This window comes from Balaenoptera borealis (assembly GCF_965194805.1).
Source record: "Balaenoptera borealis genome assembly, chromosome: 13".
NCBI classification, from domain to species: domain Eukaryota; kingdom Metazoa; phylum Chordata; class Mammalia; order Artiodactyla; family Balaenopteridae; genus Balaenoptera; species Balaenoptera borealis.
The window spans coordinates 45,380,734-45,399,562 of NC_138870.1; the positions used below are offsets into that span (position 1 = coordinate 45,380,734).

Genomic DNA, 18,829 nt, shown 5'->3' on the forward strand with positions numbered 1-18,829 from the left:
ACGAAGACCCAACACAGCCAAAAATAAATGAACAAAAATAAATAAATAATTTAAACAAAAACAAAAACAAAAAACACCCTTGGTAATTCTGATGCAAATGGTCAGTAACCCACCCTTTGAGAAGCACTAAAATGGTTGGATCTTCCATATTCCTCCCATATGGTAAACAACTGTGTTTTTCAAGTTTGGTACCATAAGACATCAGTTCTCAAAGTGGGCTCCAGGGATCCCTACAGATCCTTGAGACCCTTTCAGAGGGTTCATGGGTGTTCAAATCATACAAGGGTAAAAGATCTATTTAAGGGGCAACACAGGCCAATTCATTTTAATGTAACAGAGTATTAAAAGTTCACAGATGTGGTATCAGATTTTACACAATAGCTAACCTTTAAGAAACTATCACTTTTCAGATTTTGACATAGTATCAAGAAGAAAGATTATCTACAATTATCTGAAAAGAATCTTTCCTTTTCCTATTACATATCTGTGTAAGCACAGGTTTTCTTCATATACTTCAACCAAAACAACATATTGTAACAGACTGAATGCAGAAGCAGATATGAGAATACAGCTGTTTTTTATTAGCCAGACATTTGATGTTCTTCCCCCAATTTTTTTAAAACTATAGTTATTTATGTTGCTATTTTAAAATAAGCAAATAAATATTTTAAAATTTTCTCCATTTTAATTTCTAATATGCTAAATATTAATAGATATAACCACGATAAGCAAAAGCTCTTTGGAGTTCTCAATAATTTTTAAGAGTATACAGGGGTGGGTACTGAGACTAAAAGCAGTTTGAGACCCACAGTTTGAGAAATAAACAGTAGAGTGCCCTGAATTGATCAAAGAGAAAGTTAAAATTAATTTCTGGATTTCAGGCTCAGGCATGCAGGGACAGGTTTCAAAGAAAGGAGCCGGCTTAAATAGACCAAATAGTTTTGCAGCAAATGACTGAAAACAGATGGGAGTGAGAATTAGGCTGAATCATAAGTTAGGCAACACATGGCCAAAGCTTAGAACCTATATGGAAACAGCTTCATACAGGCAACCACCAGACAACTACTAGACTAGAACTTTCTCTCCAGGCTTTTGGAGGATTCAAGGAACTATTCTGAGCTATTCTCAGAAAGGCTAATAAAGCAAAAACAAAGAAGCAACAACTTGCTAAAGTGACATCAGGAAGCTGAGTTAGAAATAACTAGAGAACATTATACCTATCTATGTTTGGCCTCAATATGATTTTAGAAGTAAAAAAATTCCTGGAAACTGGTAGGCTGTCAAAAATCTAGTGTTGTGTTTTGGTTTTTTGTGTACTCATTTTCAGATGAAGTGAAACAGCAAAGCAATAGCAATCAACCCCAAAACACTGATCTTTAAGGAAAAATTTTAAACCTTCATGGACTTAATTTAAATAGGCTGCAAACAACAACAAACCTGATAGACTTTAACATTAAACCTCAGTATGAGTTTGGTCCCAGATAGGAAATAGCTACAATATCCCACAACGATAATCATGGAGACGCTTAGAAATTCTCAAGAAAAAAATCTATTTTCTAAGACTGTCCACATACTGGCAACACAGCGACCTATCTGGGGTATTCCAATGTTCACTGACTTTCAAAAGTCCCTAACATAGATATGTAAAATGTGAGCAAACTACTGCTTGACCAAAACTTAAACAAAAAATTTTTTAAATGGTGCTACGAAAGACATGTTAGTACCAGAAATATCAGAAAAACCATGTTAAATAAAACCAGGATGGTGTTACTCAAGTTTGATAAAGCTTAAATAAACATTACTGGCCAGAAACTTGGTGCCAACACAAATCATTTACAGCAATCCTATGTTATATTCAATTAGTCATCCTGTTTTTATAATAAAGTCAGGCATATTCCTATTTCAAAAAGAATGGTTATGCTCTATTTTCTACTTTTCTACTACGTGGTAAATTTTAAGCCCCAAATAAAATGTGGCCAATTTAGAACATAAATCTCCTCTGTCCACTATGTCAGAAAGAAGCACTATATCCGATAAGAAGATATTAGTAAGTAATTCCACTCAAAGAAAACAAGCTGGGTTTTGTGAGAAGGTGAGGCGATGGCAGAACAAAACTATTCCCATGAAGGCCCCAGCCGCAAGCTCACAAAGTAACTTTTCAAGCTAAATCTTGGCTGTTAGACTTTCACAAATTGATATTTATTAAGGATAAATGCAGTATTGAATTAGAGAAACTTTTTGCACAGTCAGGTTTCAAATATATGAGAACATTCAGGATTAAACTCACCAAAAGATGAAAAGAAGCTAACAAAGTCATGAGTTTGTAATGAGTTCTGTTCTCCTTCATGACACTACTGTTGTAACTCACCTTTGGTTTAGTTGGGAATCTTTCCTAGATGTCTGCTTACAAAGTTTTAAAAACTAGGTAGTAAATTTGTCTTTTCATAAAACCTTTCCTGGGCTTCCCTGGTGGCACAGTGGTTAAGAATCCGCCTACCAATGCAGGGGACATGGGTTCGAGCCCTGGTCCGGGAAGATCCCACATGCCGCAGAGCAACTAAGCCCAAGTGCCACAACTACCGAGCCTGCACTCTAGAGCCCGCGAGCCACGACTACTGAGCCTGTGTGCCACAACTACTGAAGCTCACGTGCCTAGAGCCCGTGCTCTGCAACAAGAGAACCCACTGCAATGAGAAGCCCGCGCACCGCAATAAAGAGTAGACCCCGCTCGCCGCAACTAGAGAAAGCCTGCACGCAGCAACGAAGACCCAACGCAGCCAAAAATAAATAAATTTATATATTAAAAAAAAACCTTTCCTGAATTTTAACATTCATCCTTCCTCTCCAAGGAAGTCATGCAGTATATCTTTACTTTCAAAACTGAACTGAATTTTGTTTCACTGTATACAGGCAGTGAGAAAATTATTCAGATTTCTTTTTTTTTTTCACGTTTCTCAACAAAAGGACAAACAAGAGAAGGAAAGGAAACAAAATACTATGACTTAACAGAAAGAAAAAAACCAACCACATTCTTTCAACACAGTGTCCACCAGGGAAATTCTGAAGAGAAAATGTCATGATAAAATATTTTAAGACATAAAAATGACCCCAATGCAAAATATTTGTTGTTGTTCATTTGTTTTGTGTTTAGCTCAAAGGAATTATTATTTCTTGTCATTTATGTTCCTTACTTTTTGTTTATCCATTCCCACTGGGTCAGTAGAACCATTTCAATTTCATTTTCTTTACATTCTATTTTTCTTCCTGATTTTTCAATAGTAAGTTCCTTGATCTGAGCCTCTACTTACGAATGTTTAGACTGGAAAGGACCTTGAGGGGTCATCAAGTCCATCCTTCTGCTTTCCAGGAGAATTCATAACTACAATCTCAGATGGATGAGAATGTGTCAAAAGAAAATGTACAAACATTTCCATTCACAATTTGCGATTTTCTAAAAATGAAAGTAAAAATTAAAACCCCAAAAGAGGAAGGTGCTTTAAAACTGCATTTATCAGCTAAAATTGCTCAAACATATTTCAACTATCAGGCTAAAATTAACACACAGGAAAGTTGTTGGCTGCCAACATAAAGTCTTTAGTCCCTAGAGATGTCTTCTGATGGTTTATCTTATTTGTAAGCACCATTTTACCTTAAGCACATAGCATGACAAACTTAGATAACCACACCAATAAACTATAATTATAAATAGCAATGATATATATATATATATATATATATATATATATATATCATGTGTGTATATATATATGTATGTATGTATACTTTTTTTTTTTTTTAACGGGTGCTGTAGGTTTTTACTTCGAACATAAAATGAACAGTTAGGTCTAAACTGGAGATGTCAATGTTTGGGGGAAACTACAATACAACTGTTATATGGGCAATAGTTTAATTCTTTGATATGTAACTTAAAATGTTCAGGGAATGATGTTTCTTCCTAAAGGAGTTTCCAAAACAGAATTTCATCTGATGACAAAAAACATACAACTATGAGGAAACACTGTTAAATCATTCTAGAATTTTTTTTTTTTTTTAAGAAAGCAGGACCAGAGGTCTTGGAAATGGGGAAAAAATGATACTTAGAAAAAACAGGGGCCAGGGAAGGTAGAGCCCAGACACTATATTCTGATGAAATATTGTTTCCCAGGAAGATTATAAAATGAATTATTAAATAAATGGCTTATGAACCACTGGCAAGTAATGCAGTGATCTATAAACACCAGCATAAGAAAGCTAAATAGCAACTCATGTCTAACTTCACTTTCTTCATATGAAATATAGGTTAGATAATAAAACAGTAGGTGGATTCATAACTGAATTTTACCCAAAAGGTTCATTAATGGATTAATATCAACCTAATGATAGTGTGCTGATGTTACATAGCATTGTTCCACCCTTATATATTTTTACCAGTGACCTAAAACAAAAACAAAGATGTCATGTTTATCAAATTTAACTATCAACGACAGAAAGATATGAGGAATGGTTAAGAGGCTAAATAACAAGCAGATGTAAACTGGTATATATAGAATGGATAAACAACAAGGTCCTACTGTATAGCACAGGGAAATATATTCAATATCCTGTGATAAGGGACTTCCCTGGTGGTCCAGTGGTTAAGATTCCGTGCTCCCAAAGCAGGGGACCCAGGTTCGATCCCTGGTCAGGGAACTAGATCCTACATGCCACAACTAAAGATCCCACATGCTGCAACGAAGATCCCGCGTGCCACAACTAAGACCCAGCGCAGCCAAGTAAATAAATAAATATATTTTTAAAAATCCTGTGATATGGGCTTCCCTGGTGGCGCAGTGGTTGAGAATCTGCCTGCTAATGCACGGGACACGGGTTCGAGCCCTGGTCTGGGAGGATCCCACATGCCGCGGAGCAACTGGGCCCGTGAGTCACAACTGCTGAGCCTGCGCGTCTGGAGCCTGTGCTCCGCAACAAGAGAGGCCACGATAGTGAGAGGCCCACGCACCGCGATGAAGGGTGGCCCCCGCTCGCCGCAACTAGAGAAAGCCCTCACACAGAAATGAAGACCCAACACAGCCAAAAGTAAATAAATAAATACATTAAAAAAAAAAAAAAAAATCCTGTGATAAACCATAATGGAAAAGAATATGAAAAAGAATGTACATATATGCATAACTGAGTTACTTTGCTATACAGCAGTAATTAACACATTGTAATTCAACTATACTTCAATAAAAAATAAATTTAAAATAAAAGGCTAAATAACATTATCAAGCTAAAACAATAAACCAAAACTAACAAGATGACAATTACAGGGATAAACACAAATTCCTCAATTAAAATTAAAAAATTAATTATATAAATTAATGTGATCTTAGGCTTTAAGAACAGAGGTATTGAGTGCAGTGAAAAAAGAGGCCCTACTCTCCCCTGTACTTTGTACTGATCAGATTATATCTGAAATGTTATATTCAGATCTAGATAAGAAACCCTAAAAACTCAGGCAACTAAGTTGATAAGGAGACTGAACCTTATTAAAAATGTCACTTAAAGAATGGTTGAAAGAACGTGGGATATTTACCCCAGTAAGAGAAGCCTTAATAGAACATAACTGTCATCAAATATTTGAAGGGCTACCATGTTGACAAGGAATTAGGTTTATTTATTGTAGCTTCAGATGGCAGGAGTAAAGAGCTTCACAATGTAAAGAATGTTCTAAAAAGTAAAGCTCCAATAACAGAACAGGATATCTATGAAGTAGGGACCTCTTCCTTACAGCATTCAGAAGTTAAAAGACCACCCACCAGACACTACAAAATGATGCATTTTCACATTTCATGAATATATCAATACTTGATCCTAAAATAAGCCTATTAGGGGAAGGCAACATTCAAAATGAGACGCTTAAAAACTTTTATTTGACATGTTTCTAGAGACGGAATACTTTTTTCATGAACTCTAAAATCCTAGTACCACAATCAGAGAAAACAACAACAAAAGAAATAATGCTCTTTCTTTTTTAATGATGCTGCGTTTGTTTTTCTCAAAGAAACAACATATGCATCTTAACTTTAGTACCTTTATCAAGGGATAAGAAGCAACTGTATGCCAGCCTGCCAACTAGTTTCAAGAAGAGAGCTGTTTTTATTAGACATTTACATGGCAATGCTATTTGCTCCACCTAAAACTTCCTTCCAAAAAGGCTCCTCCTCATCAGACGTGGAGAGGAGGCTGCTGTAACACTGACTCCCTCCTACTGCAGCCTAGGAAAAACTCACTCTTGACATGTACAAAACAATAACTTGTGAGAACTTCAGAGCAGCTGTGTTCAGGCAGAGCCAGGGACTTAAAGCAGCAGCTTGAGAGTAGGTTGAAAAAACAAATTTCATTTTGGGTTGGAAGCCGGGAGAGGAAAGATAAAGGAGATATACAATAATGGTCTCTATTAACATTTAAAAGCCATGGTAAACAAAAATGCTTAAAAGTTACAACACTGAAACTATCACAGGATGTAACCTTTGATCCACAAGTTTAAAGATGAGCAGTGTTTATCATTCTCTAGCTTTCTGCTAGGTGTTAACACTGAGATAGTGCCCAAGTCAAAGCCATCACAAATTCTAGGATGGAAGAATAAAACAAGGAGCTTTGCTCTCTCATTGGATATTTTTTTGTGCTGCTGCCAGGCAAACTGTGAAAATGTCTGAATATCCAATAGCAATGCTCTCAATGTGAAATACTGGAACCCAATTAAGTAATTAATGCTAAAAGGTCAGTAATTAATTGGTCTCAATGTGCTGTAGGGGTAACCTCCTGGCCAGGAGGACAAATGGCTGCTGAAAACCAAAGGTTAATACAAAGCAACATACTCTGGTTTCTCCTCATGTAACACCTTTACCGGTATATTTCAGATGTTATTTTGCTTCCAAAAGTAAGAGGAGAAGAAAAGGAATGTAAAAGACAAATCTATGCAATAGCAAAGAAGTTAGTAATTAATTGGCTGTATTAGCTCATTATTAAATAATACACAACTATCAAACAAAGGGCAAAGACTTGTCCCTTTTTTTGTACAGAATTAAGAACTGGTAAGACTACTCAGTATAGCTGCCAAACTTTTCTTTAGCTTCCTTTCTCACATACGTGTTACATTTCGCAACAGTCTCCACTTACCTTATATCCTCCATGTTTAAGTACAAATTGTGTTTGATTTCCCCAACCCTTGTCCCCAAGATATCAATATTATAACATATCTTTAGCTTCTGAATCGGAAACAAAGGAAGAAAGTGAAAAATTTTCACTTTCCTGACATACGTGTCCATTTTATTTACACCATTTAAAAAAACATAAGCTAACTAAAACTAACTGCAACCATTCATTTAGCAATTCTTCAAGGATACGAGTGGGTAAGAAACACATTTAACAAAACAAACCGGTTTAGTACATTTTTCTGTGCTTAGAATACCTATAAAGACCTATGTCTCTGCAAGAATTACTTATACTACTGAAAAGTTTTTAAACGTAGGAATCAAGTGAGCTTGTGGAGAAAACTCTGCACACCCCTACAAACCTACACTTACTATGACACAACCCTCAAAGATACTAAAACACCCTCTGATAAGTAGAAAACAAACTTTTAAAGTTAGGAAAGCAGCAACGCGGGAATATAGGGAGGAGGTGCCCTGGGTAGTAAACACCCCAGTCACAGAACATAACAAGCAATTCAGAGCAACGTATAACTCCCGATGGAGCTCCAACTTGGCCGCTTAAGTCCCAAGCCCCCATCCCTGAGTTGAGGAAGAGATGAAGTGCAGGAACAGGAAGAGAGGGAGAAAGGAAATCTGAGCAGAAGTGATGAAAGTGTTCTATTTTTCTCCTTCTCTACCCCATCCCACCTTTCTTGCAGGCTGGTCACCAGACTGGGTGCCATATAAACCAAAAGCCCTAAATCCATTTCCCAGGCTTCTTCTGATACCTAGGCTAAACACCTGTACATATCAGCCGTCTCCTAACCAAACATCTCCCCTACCCTTCTGGATTCCCCCATACCCTTCCCAAAGTGATACCTCTTGGCCACTAAGCCCACCCCTGTGAAGTCTTCCTAAACTCATTCACTTAATTTTCTCCATATCCATACTTTCTCTCTGATACCATGTCCCTGGTACTCTTTTTTATAATTCAATCGAAATACCATGCTCTCACTTCCACTTATTCCTCCCTATCTTCCCAGCAAAACCAAATGCCATGTTTTCACCTACTCATCCCCACCTCCTGCCTATTACCCCTGACTCTTCCAATGCCAAGCCTCTAACCCCACTCTTTGAAGAAGCTCTGGGTCTTCAACCAGTTTAGTACCCCTCCCCTTTCTCCATTCCACCCCATTCCAGGCTCCACTAGACTTCCATTCCCTCAGGATTCAACTCCCCTCTCCTTGCCACGCCCTGTGCCCCCCGGGGCTACTTACCCCAAGTTCTCCCCACACTTCAGGCCTCTGGCCCCGCCTTCCCCCCAAAGGAAGGAGGCGGGAGGAAGGAGAGAAGAGGGGCGGCACTCCGCAAGGTAAAGATGACCTCCCATTAGTGCTCGTCGCCGCCAATCGTAACTTCCTTCTCTCTTATTGGTCGGCGTTGGTCCATGCCCCACCCTCTTCCTCAGACAGGGCCCAGCCACCGCCTCAGCGCCCCCGTCCAACACACACTGGGAGGGGAGACCCCGGCCTGGGACACTGGGACTGGCCAGAGTTGACAGGGAGACTCCCGTCAGATCATGGACTAGTTAATGTTATCTGGACTCACCCGCTGGTAGCTCCGTCGCCTCCCGCCCGCCCGCGCTCGGTCCCACAATCTGTCTCCAGCTCCTTCTTTCCCCCCTAAGCGGAGCAGATACTTTTCTCTCGTCCGGCCAGGCGCGCTCACTTCTCGCGAGATATGGAGAGGACTTGGAGGAAGGGCGAGATCCGCAGGGTCTGAGTCGGAAAGGGGACGAGGGGCGGGGCTCCGGAAAAAGAAGGGGCTGGACTTTCGGTGGGCAGGGCTAGGGAGGGAGGCTGTAAGAGTTCCTAATCGCTGGTCGCACGTGTTCGGCTGCCGAGTTTAAGGGGAAAAAAAAAGAAAAAGAAGGAAAGGGACTCCTTACAGGTGCCTGTAGTAATGGAGATCCGAACGGTTCTCATACTAGAGAATTCGATTATCTCAAAGTAGCGCACTTTACAAACGAGACAAGGTTGTACCTCAGTAAAACTTTTTTTAAAAAGAGAGCGGGGGAGGGGAATTCCCTGGGAATTCCAGTGGTTAGGACTCCGCGCTTCTACTGCAGGGGACACGGGTTGGATCCCTGGTCCCAGAACTAAGATACCGCAAGCCGAGCGGCCCCGCCAAAAAAAATTTTTTTTAATTAAGAAAGTGGGGGAAAAACCGAGACAGCTACATAAGATGATGATTCAGTGTTCCAAACAGTCGAATAGTTGCATTTTCTTCTTTGCACTTACAGTAGCATCACTAGCCGTAATCTCTGCTGTGTGTCTGTATATGGGGGTGGAGTGTGGTAAAAGTTCAACCGCAGGAACTGGCGACTTTTTAAAAAATGTGTAGGTTGTTTCTATTGTCTTCCAGAGTTATCACTTCCTTAATGGCAAAGTAGTTTGAAATACCCTTAGCCCTAGAACTGGAGTGCATGTATTGGGAAAAGCGAGCTCCCAACTCTATCATTTTCTTTGAGTATCTTTACAGTGGGGCCAGCAATCCCATTTTACTCAGAGTTGTAATGATCAAATGAAATAATATGTGTGAAACTTCGTTGGAATTAAAAGGCACTATATTTATTACCCAGCAAGTATTTTAACAAATACTTAGGACATACTATGTGCAAAGAACTGTTCTAGGCATGGGGAGAAGAGTAGACAGACCAGGTCCCTGCTCTGGTAGAATTTATGTTTTAGTGGGAAGGGGGAGACGGTTAATAAACACAAATATTATATTTCAGTTAGTGAAGAGGGCTGCAGGGTAATGAGACAGAAAGTGACCAAGAGTAGGGAAGCAACTTTACTCCTGGTGTTGAGAGGCCCCTTTGAAGGAATAACGTTTGAACTGTGAGAAGGAGACAGCCTTGGGAAGATTTTGGGTGAAACATCAAATGCAAAGACTGTATTTAAAATTTTCTCATGTGGTTACGAAGGTGCTAAATTTTATGTTATGTGGTTTTTTTATCACAACTAAAAAAAACTTTTAAAATGTTATTGTAATTATAAGGAGAGTTGACTCAAAATATTACCTATGGAATTGCTTTTCTCTCAGGTAACTTCCTTTTGCAGCTTTATATTACTCTGCTTTCTGAACTTCCTGCCTAGGATCTCGTCTATCCTCATAGCCTCTGAAAGGTAGAAAGAATCCAGGTGATTTCTCCTCAGGTAACAAAGGTGAAACAGAAACATACAATCACTTATGTTCTTGTGAAGTGAATTGAGAAAAGTTGAGAGGAGTCTTGGCTTCCAGTCTACTCTCCCCTAAAACAATTCCTACTTAAAAGAATACAAAGATAGAAGCAGACCTCAATGTATATGGGAGATTTGTATATAACAGAGGTGGCATTACAAATCAGAGAAGAAGGGATTCCACACATTGTGTTAGACCAATTGACTATTACTCTATACATGCAAAATAATAACTATAATAGACAATGTTTATAGGTCTTACTATGTTCCAGGCATCATTCTAAGTGTATTACATGCATTAATTCATTTTTCCCCAAATGTATATCTCCAATCCATATCTCTCCCCTGAACTGCAGACATATCTCCAGCTGCCTACTTAACAGATCCACCTGGATGTCTGACTGGTATTTCAAACTTACCATGTCCAAAACAAATTCTTCCTTTCTCACCCACATGTGCCCCTTCCTTAATCTTCCCTATCTTAGTAAAATTTACCTTCATAGTTCCAGCTGTATTTTTTTTATTGTGATATAATTCACATACCATGAAATTCATCTTTTTTTTTTTTTTGGCTGCACCGCACGGCTTGTGCAATCTCAGTTCCCTGACCAGGGATTGAACCCGGGCCATGGCAATGAAAGCGCTGAGTCCTAACCACTAGACCACTAGGGAACTCCCCAAATTCATCTTTTTAAAGTGTACATGTAAATCAACTATACTTCAATAATAAATAAAATAAAAATAAAGTGTACAATTCAGTGATTTTTGGTGTATTCACAAAGTTATGCAACTATCACCAATATCTAATTCCAGAACATTTTCATCACCCCCCAAAGAAACTCCATATTCACTAGCAGTCACTCCCAATCTACCCCCACCAAACCCTGGCAACCACAAGTCTACTTTCTGTCTTTGTGGATTTTCCTATTATAGATATTTTATATAAGTGGAATAATATACATGGCCTTTTGTGGCTTCTTTCACTTACCATAATGTTCAAGGTTCATTCATGTTGTAACATGTATCAATCCGTACTTTATTCCTTTCATGGCTGAATAATATTCTATTGAATGAATATACCAATTTTTGTTTATCCATTCATCAGTTGATGGACATTTGGTTTATTCCCACTTTTGGGCTATTATGAATAATGTGACTCTGAACATCCATTTACAAGTTTGTTTTTTGTTTCGTTTATTTTTTAAATTAATTTTTATTGGAGTATGGTTGCTTTACAACGTTATGTTAGCCTCTACTGCACAACAAAAAGAATGAGCCATACGCCTAAAGATATCCCCTCCCATTTAGGTTACCACAGCGCATTAGGTAGAGTTCCCTGTGCTATACAGTATGTTCCCATGGGTTGTCTATTTTATACATAGTATCAATAATGTATATGTGTCAATCCCAGTCTCTCAATTCCTCCCACCCCACCCCTTTCCCCCTTGGTATCCATACATTTGTTCTCTATGTCTGTGTCTCTATTTCTTTTTTTTTTAATATAAATTTATTTTATTTTATTTATTTTTGGCTGCATTGGGTCTTCGTTGCTGTGCGTGGGCTTTCTCCAGTTGCTGCAAGTAGAGGCCACTCTTCGTTGTGGTGCATGGGCTTCTCATTGTGGTGGCTTCTCTTGTTGAGGAGCATGGGCTCTAGGTGTGCAGGCTTCAGTAGTTGTGGCACGCGGGCTCAGTAGTTGTTGGCTTGTGGGTTCTAGAGCACAGGTTCAGCAGTTGTGGTGCACGGGCTCAGTTGCTCTGCAACATGTGGGATCCTCCCGGACCAGGGATCAAACCCGTGTCCCCTGCATTGGCAGGTGGATTCTTAACCACTGCACCATCAGGGAAGCCCTGTGTCTCTATTTCTGCTTTGCTGTATATCTATACCATTTTTCTAGATTCCACATATATGCATTATTATACGATATTTGCTTTTCTCTTTCTGACTTACTTCACTCTGTATGACACTCTCTAGGTCCATCCACGTCTCTACAAATGACCCAATTTCATTCCTTTTTATGGCTGAGTAATATTCCATTGTATATATGTACCACATCTTCTTTATCCATTCCTCTGTTGGTGGACATTTAGGTTGCTTCCATGTCCTGGCTAGTGTAAATAGTGCTGCTATGAACATTGGGGTGCATGTTTTTTTTTCAATTATGGTTTTCTCTGGGTATATACCCAGTAGTGGGATTTCTGGGTCATATGGTAGTTCTATTTTTAGTTTTTTAAGGAACCTCCATCCTGTTTTCCATAGTGGCTGAATCAATTTACATTCCCATCTACAAGTTTTTACATAGACATTGTTTTCAATTCTCATGATATATACTGAGGAATGGACTTGCTGAGTCATATGGTAATCTACATTTAACTTTTTGAGAAACTGCCAAACTGTTTTCTGAAGCAGTTGCATTATTTTACTCTTACCAGCAATATATGAAGGTCCCAATTTCTCCACATCCTCACACCAACACTTTTATTGCCCATCTTTCTGATTCTAGCCATCCTAGTGGATGTGAAATGGTATCTCATTGTAGTTTTGATTTACATTTCCCTGATGCCTAGTAATGTTGAACATCGCTTCGGTGGCCATTTATATATCTTCTTTGGAGAAATGTTTATTCAAATCCTTTACCCATTTTGTAACTGGGTTATTTGTTTATAACTATCTAGTTTGCATGAATACCAACTTAATTTCAATAGCATACAAAAGCTTTGCTCTTATATAGCTTTATTTCCTTTCTCCTTTGCACTGTTATAATAATTTCTATATTTTCATTGATATTCTCTATTTGTGCTGTTATTGTCATACAAATTACATCTATCCACATTGTATGGAGGTAGGAGTTAGATAGGGCCCAGGCTGAACAGCTGCAACTGGTTTCCCTGGGCTGAGCAGCTGTAGCTGGTCTCCTGCTGATGCTTCAAGATCGGATACCAGTGGGAGCGTTGGGCCCTGATTGGGTGCATTCTTGTAGATTTCCTGGCCCAACACATGCTCAGAGAAGGCCCTCAGCCTAGGGGAAGGACAAAAAGAGGGGGAAGATACCAGATGGAATCCATCTTGGCTGAGAGATGGGCACGCACACCAGGACCAAATATGGAGATGATTGGCCAGAGACAACCCAGCAAACTGCCCCCATATAAGCAATCTAAGCCGCCCCTGTGGTGCATAATTCACTCCTAGTCCACCCGTGTGTTCTTCCACATGTACTATGCTTCTAATAAATGCTTTTATCTTTTTCACAATCTTGGTCTCTTTGCTGAATTCTTTCTTAAAAGAAGGCAAGAACTGAGGTCCTTCTTCCAGCTTTTCACTGCTGGAGTCAGTATGACCATCAGCATAGATTTATGATGATTGTTTTACACAATTATCTTTCAAATACTAAAGGAGAGAAAGAGTTACAAACAAAAATTACATTTATACCATCTTTTACATTATAGTTACCTATGTAGTTACCTTTATTGGTACTCTTTATTTCTTCATGTGGATTAGAGTTACAGTCTAGTGACCTTTCACTTCAGTCTAAAGGATTCCCTTTAGTATTTCTTGTAGGACAGGCATGCTAGTGATGAATTCTTCTCATTTTTGTTTATTTGGGTATGTCAATTTCTCATTCAATTTTTTGAAGGATAGCTTTGCTGGGTATAAAATTTTTGTTTGACAGTCTTTTTCTTCTAGTATTTTGAATATGTCCCCCTACTACCTCTGGCTTCCATGGTTTCTGATGAGAAATTGTATTGAGGATCCCTTGTATGTGGTAAGTCACTCCTCTCTTGCTGCTTTCAAGAGTCACTCCTTTTTATTTTTTAATATTTATTTACTTACTTACTTTGGCCGTGCCAGGTCTTAGTTGAGGCACACGGGATCTTTTGTTGCAGCATGCAGGATCTTTTAGTTGCGGCATGCAGGCTCATAGTTGTGGCATGTGGGCTTCTTCGTTGCGGCATGCAGACTTCTTAGTTGCAGCATGCGGACTTCTTAGTTTCAGCATGCGAACTCTTAGTTGTGGCATGCATGCAGGATCTAGTTCCCTGACCAGGGATTAAACCTGGGCTGCCTGCATTGGGAGCGTGGAGTCTTACCCACTGGACCACCAGGGAAGTCCCTTAAGATCCACTCTTAGGGACTTCTCTGGTGGTCCAGTGGTTAAGAATCGGCCTTCCAATGCAGGGGATGTACGTTCAACCCCTGGTTGGGGAACTAAGATCCCACATGCTGTGGGGCAACTAAGCCCACGCGTTCTAGAGCCTGAGCACCACAGCTAGAGAGCCCGCATGCCACAACTACTGAGCCCACACACTGCAATGAAAAGATCCCACATGCTGCAACTAAGACCTGATGCAGCCAAATAAATAAATATTTTTTAAAAAGATTCACTCTTAATTTTTGTCTTTTGACTGTGTGGTTATGACATGTGTAAGTATGCATCTGTTTGAACTTCTCCTTCTTGGAGTCTGTTGAATTCTTGGATTTGTAGATTAAGATTTTTCATCAAATTTGGGAGGTTTCTGGTCATCATTTCTTCAAATATTTTTTCTGTAACTTTCCTCTTCTCTCCTCCTGTGGTACACTTGTTGGCATATCACGGGTCATTTTTCTTCATTCTCTTTTCTTATTCCTCAGACTGAATCATTTCAATTGACCTGCCTTCAAATTCACTGTTTCTCTCTTCTGTTTGCTCAAATCTGCTGTTGAGCCCTTCTAGTGAATTTTTCATTTTCGTTATTGCATTTTTAAATACCAGAATTTCTATTTGGTTCTTTAAAAAATAATTACTATGTTTTCATTGATATTCTCTATTTGGTCAGACATTCTCTTTCATTTAGTTTTATACACATGGTTTCTTTTAGTTCTTTGAATATATTTTATTTATCTATTTTTGATTGAGGTAACATTGGTTTATAACATTATATAAGTTTCATGTGTACAACATTATATTTTGACTTCTTTATACACTACAGTGTGCTCACCACCAAAAGTTTAGTTTCCAACTGTCACCATAGAGTTGACCCCCTTTACCCATTTTGCCCTCCCTCCCCCCCACCCCCACCTCTATTAACCACTACTCTGTTCTCTGTATCTATGTGTTTGTTTTTGTTTGGTTTGTTCATTTATTTTTGTTTTGTTTTGTTTTTTATATTCCACATATGAGTGAAATCATATGGTATTTGTCTTTCACCATCTGTCTTATTTTACTGAGTGAAATCATATGGTATTTGTCTTTCACCATCTGTCTTATTTTACTTAGCATAATACCCTCAAGGTTCATTCATGTTGTTGCATTTGTCAGATTTCATCTTTTTTTAAGGCTGAGTAGTGTTCCGTTGTGTGTGTGTGTGTGTGTGTGTGTGTGTGTGTGTGTGTATCACATGTTCTTTATCTGTTTTTTGAATATATTTAAAATGGCTGATTGAAAGCCTTTGTCTAATAAGTCCATTATCTGATCTTTCTCAAAGACAGTTTCTATTGACTACTTTTTTTATTTGTATGATCTGTATTTTCTTGTTTCTTTGAATATCTCATAATTTTATGTTGAAAACTGGACATTTAAAATAGTATAATGTGGCAACAATAAAAATCAGGTTCTTCCCCTCACCCAAGGTCTCTTTTGATGCTGTTTCATGTTGTTGGTGGTGTTTATTTGGTGGCTTTTCTGAAATAATTCTACAAATTCTGTATTCTTTGTCATGTATCCTCTGAGATCTCTGCAGAGTTAGCCTAGCAGTCAGGTAATTAGTTGACAGAGATTTTCTTAAATGCCTGGAACCAACATGTCTTTGCCAAGGGACTCTGAATTCATATTGGGGTATGTCTTCAACACTCAGCCAGGCAGTTCACAGCTCTGCCTTAGGCTTCACTTCCTGCTTACGCAGAGCCTCAAGTTTAGTCAATGGTGAGAGTTTAAGTGCTTCTAAGTTCTTCCCTGACCATGCACCCAGCCTTATGAATGTGCATGGCCTTCTAGACTCCCAGGAACATGTCAGAACATTCCAAAGCTCCAGTGGACATTGTAATCCCCAGATTTTCCTTTTATATTTTTTGGTCAGACTATTTTTTTTTACCCCAACTGCTATCTACAACCACAGCAGCTGCAGTGTTGAAAAATTGCCTCTCATTATTTTAAACAAATGCCTCCAGGGAAAAGGCTGTTTGCATGAGGCAAGCTCTGAGTCAGATCAAATAAAGATAGCCTGGAGTGGATCTTCTAGGGAACCACCAGATAGGTCAAATAATGACAATTCTCTGAAGATGAGGCTTTAAAGGAGCTCCAACTGCATTCTGCCCCCTCCATGGGCCTAAAGGGCTGCTGGTTTTCACCATGATAGCAGGAATTTGGTTTTCAAGGTTACCATGGAGCTGGAGAGAGGGGAAGATGGGAAGAGGACAAATTAAAATGCCACCTAATTCACTGTTCTTACTGAGATTCAGCCATTTTTCTTGCATAAACACTCCCTTTGTTGTTGCAAACCTTTGGTTAATTTCCAAAGTTTTAAAAAAGCTGATCCTGCCAATTATGCCAGTGTTCTCATTGCTTTTATGGAAGAGTAGATTTTTGGAGGTTCTTAATCCACCATTTTTGCTGATGTCATTTCTTCCAATTGTTTTTCAGCCAAATCCTTTAGAGTCATCCTTGACGACTTTCTCAAACATCCTATATCAGCAAATCCTGTAGAGGCAGAAAATCCTCTACTTTCAAAATACATCCAGGATCCCACCACTCATCACCACCTTCTTCTGTCTTCTCACTCATTGTTTTCCAACAACACCACCTCCTCACTTTTCCTTAGACTGCCAAGCATGAGCCTGCATTTTTCTACCAGGTATGCACATTCCCTTACTTCCTTCCAATCATTGCTCAAATGACATCTCCTCAGAAATGCTCCCTGACCACTCTACACCTCATACCCCATCACTCTATCCTCCTCATCTTGCTTCATTTTTTCTTAGCACTTACCTGACATATTATTTTATGTTTAATAATATTTATTGTTTGTCTGCTCCCATTAGAATGTAAGCTCATAAAGTTAGAGGCTTCGTTACTGAGTTTATTGTTGTATCTTTAGTGCCTAGAACAGTACCTGGCTCATGCTGGCAATCAATAAATTCTGGTTGAAAGTATGTCATTATCTTTCATTTGCTCCTCCAGATCCACTCTCCCCCTTCTTCCCAGTGTCTAGTATGGACATCAGTGGACTCCTGTGCCCTCTGGCTTCAGCCCATGCAGAACCCCAGCATGAGTTTGGAGAAGGAAGGACAGCAAAGTCAGAGTATTTATTCCACAGGCTCTTCCCTGCCAAATTGCCTCAGATTTACCCTATCCCTAGATCTAAGATCACTATCTTTCCAATAACCACTACCTACCGTACTCCTCCCTTTTGGCCTCAGTGTTATAACAGCTTCTTTGCTGTTACTACCCTCAGGATATTGTAATACCCCTTAAGGTTCCCTTTTACCTATTCATATCTCTGTAAATAAACCCATCTCACATCATCCTAATTTAAGATGTTTCTTTGGGTCCCTGCCTCATACAGATGAATAATCCTAAGAACAACTCTATGAAGTAGACATTATTACCATCCCCATTTTACGGATGAGAACTCTGAGGCCCAGAAAGGTTAAGAAACTTGCCCAAGATTACATAGCTAGTAGGTAACAGAGCCAGAATTTACTTTAGAAAAAAATGTGGAAGAATATTTTTATGACAACATGATAGGGAAGGAATCCTAAACAAAACTAAAAAAGCATACCCATAAAAGAGAAGACTAAAAAAACTTAAATTCTCTATATCAAAGGATACCATAAACAAAGTGAAGAGATAAATCACCGACTAGAAGATACTTGCACTCCACACAAAGGATTAGCATATAGAACATATAAAGAACTCCTAGAAATTAATTTTTTAAAAAGCATAAACAGGGGCTTCCCTGGTGGCACAGTGGCTAAGAATCCACCTGCCAACACAGGGGACACGGGTTCAAGCCCTGGTCCGCGAAGATCCCACATGCCGCGGAGCAACTAACCCCGTGCGCCACAACTACTGAGCCTGCGCTCTAGAGCCCCCGAGCCACAACTACTGAAGCCCGCCCGCCTAGAGCCCGTGCTCCGCAACAAGAGAAGCCACCGCAATGAGAAGCCCGCGCACCGCAACAAAGAGTAGCCCCCGCTCTCAGCAACTAGAGAAAACCCGCGTGCTGCAGCAAAGACCCAATAAATGAATAAATAAATAAATTTATTTAAAAAAAAAGCATAAACAACACAGTAGAAAAATAGGCTGGGCAAAGGATAAGAAGGTGGTCACTCCAATTGTACCTGGAGTAGGAGCTGTAGTTTCATTGCCTGAGCAAATTAATATGTGCCCTGGTACCTACTATGCAGCTACTGATCTGGCAAATACCTTTTTCTCTA

General features: G+C 39.2%; 1 protein-coding gene across 7 annotated transcripts in view; it reads right to left on the reverse strand.

Annotated features, from left to right (window-relative positions):
• The window catches only part of LOC309609685 (cyclic AMP-dependent transcription factor ATF-7), a 121,740-nt gene that overhangs the window by 81,925 nt on the left and 20,986 nt on the right, over positions 1-18,829 (reverse strand). The window contains exon 1 of one of the 7 annotated variants that reach the window (XM_082351392.1): positions 8,784-8,972. The exons of 1 other annotated variant lie outside the window; for it this stretch is intronic. The gene's annotated coding sequence lies outside the window, so the exon portion shown is untranslated. 5 more of the 7 variants (XM_082351393.1, XM_082351386.1, XM_082351391.1 and 2 more) reach the window with 5 other exon arrangements.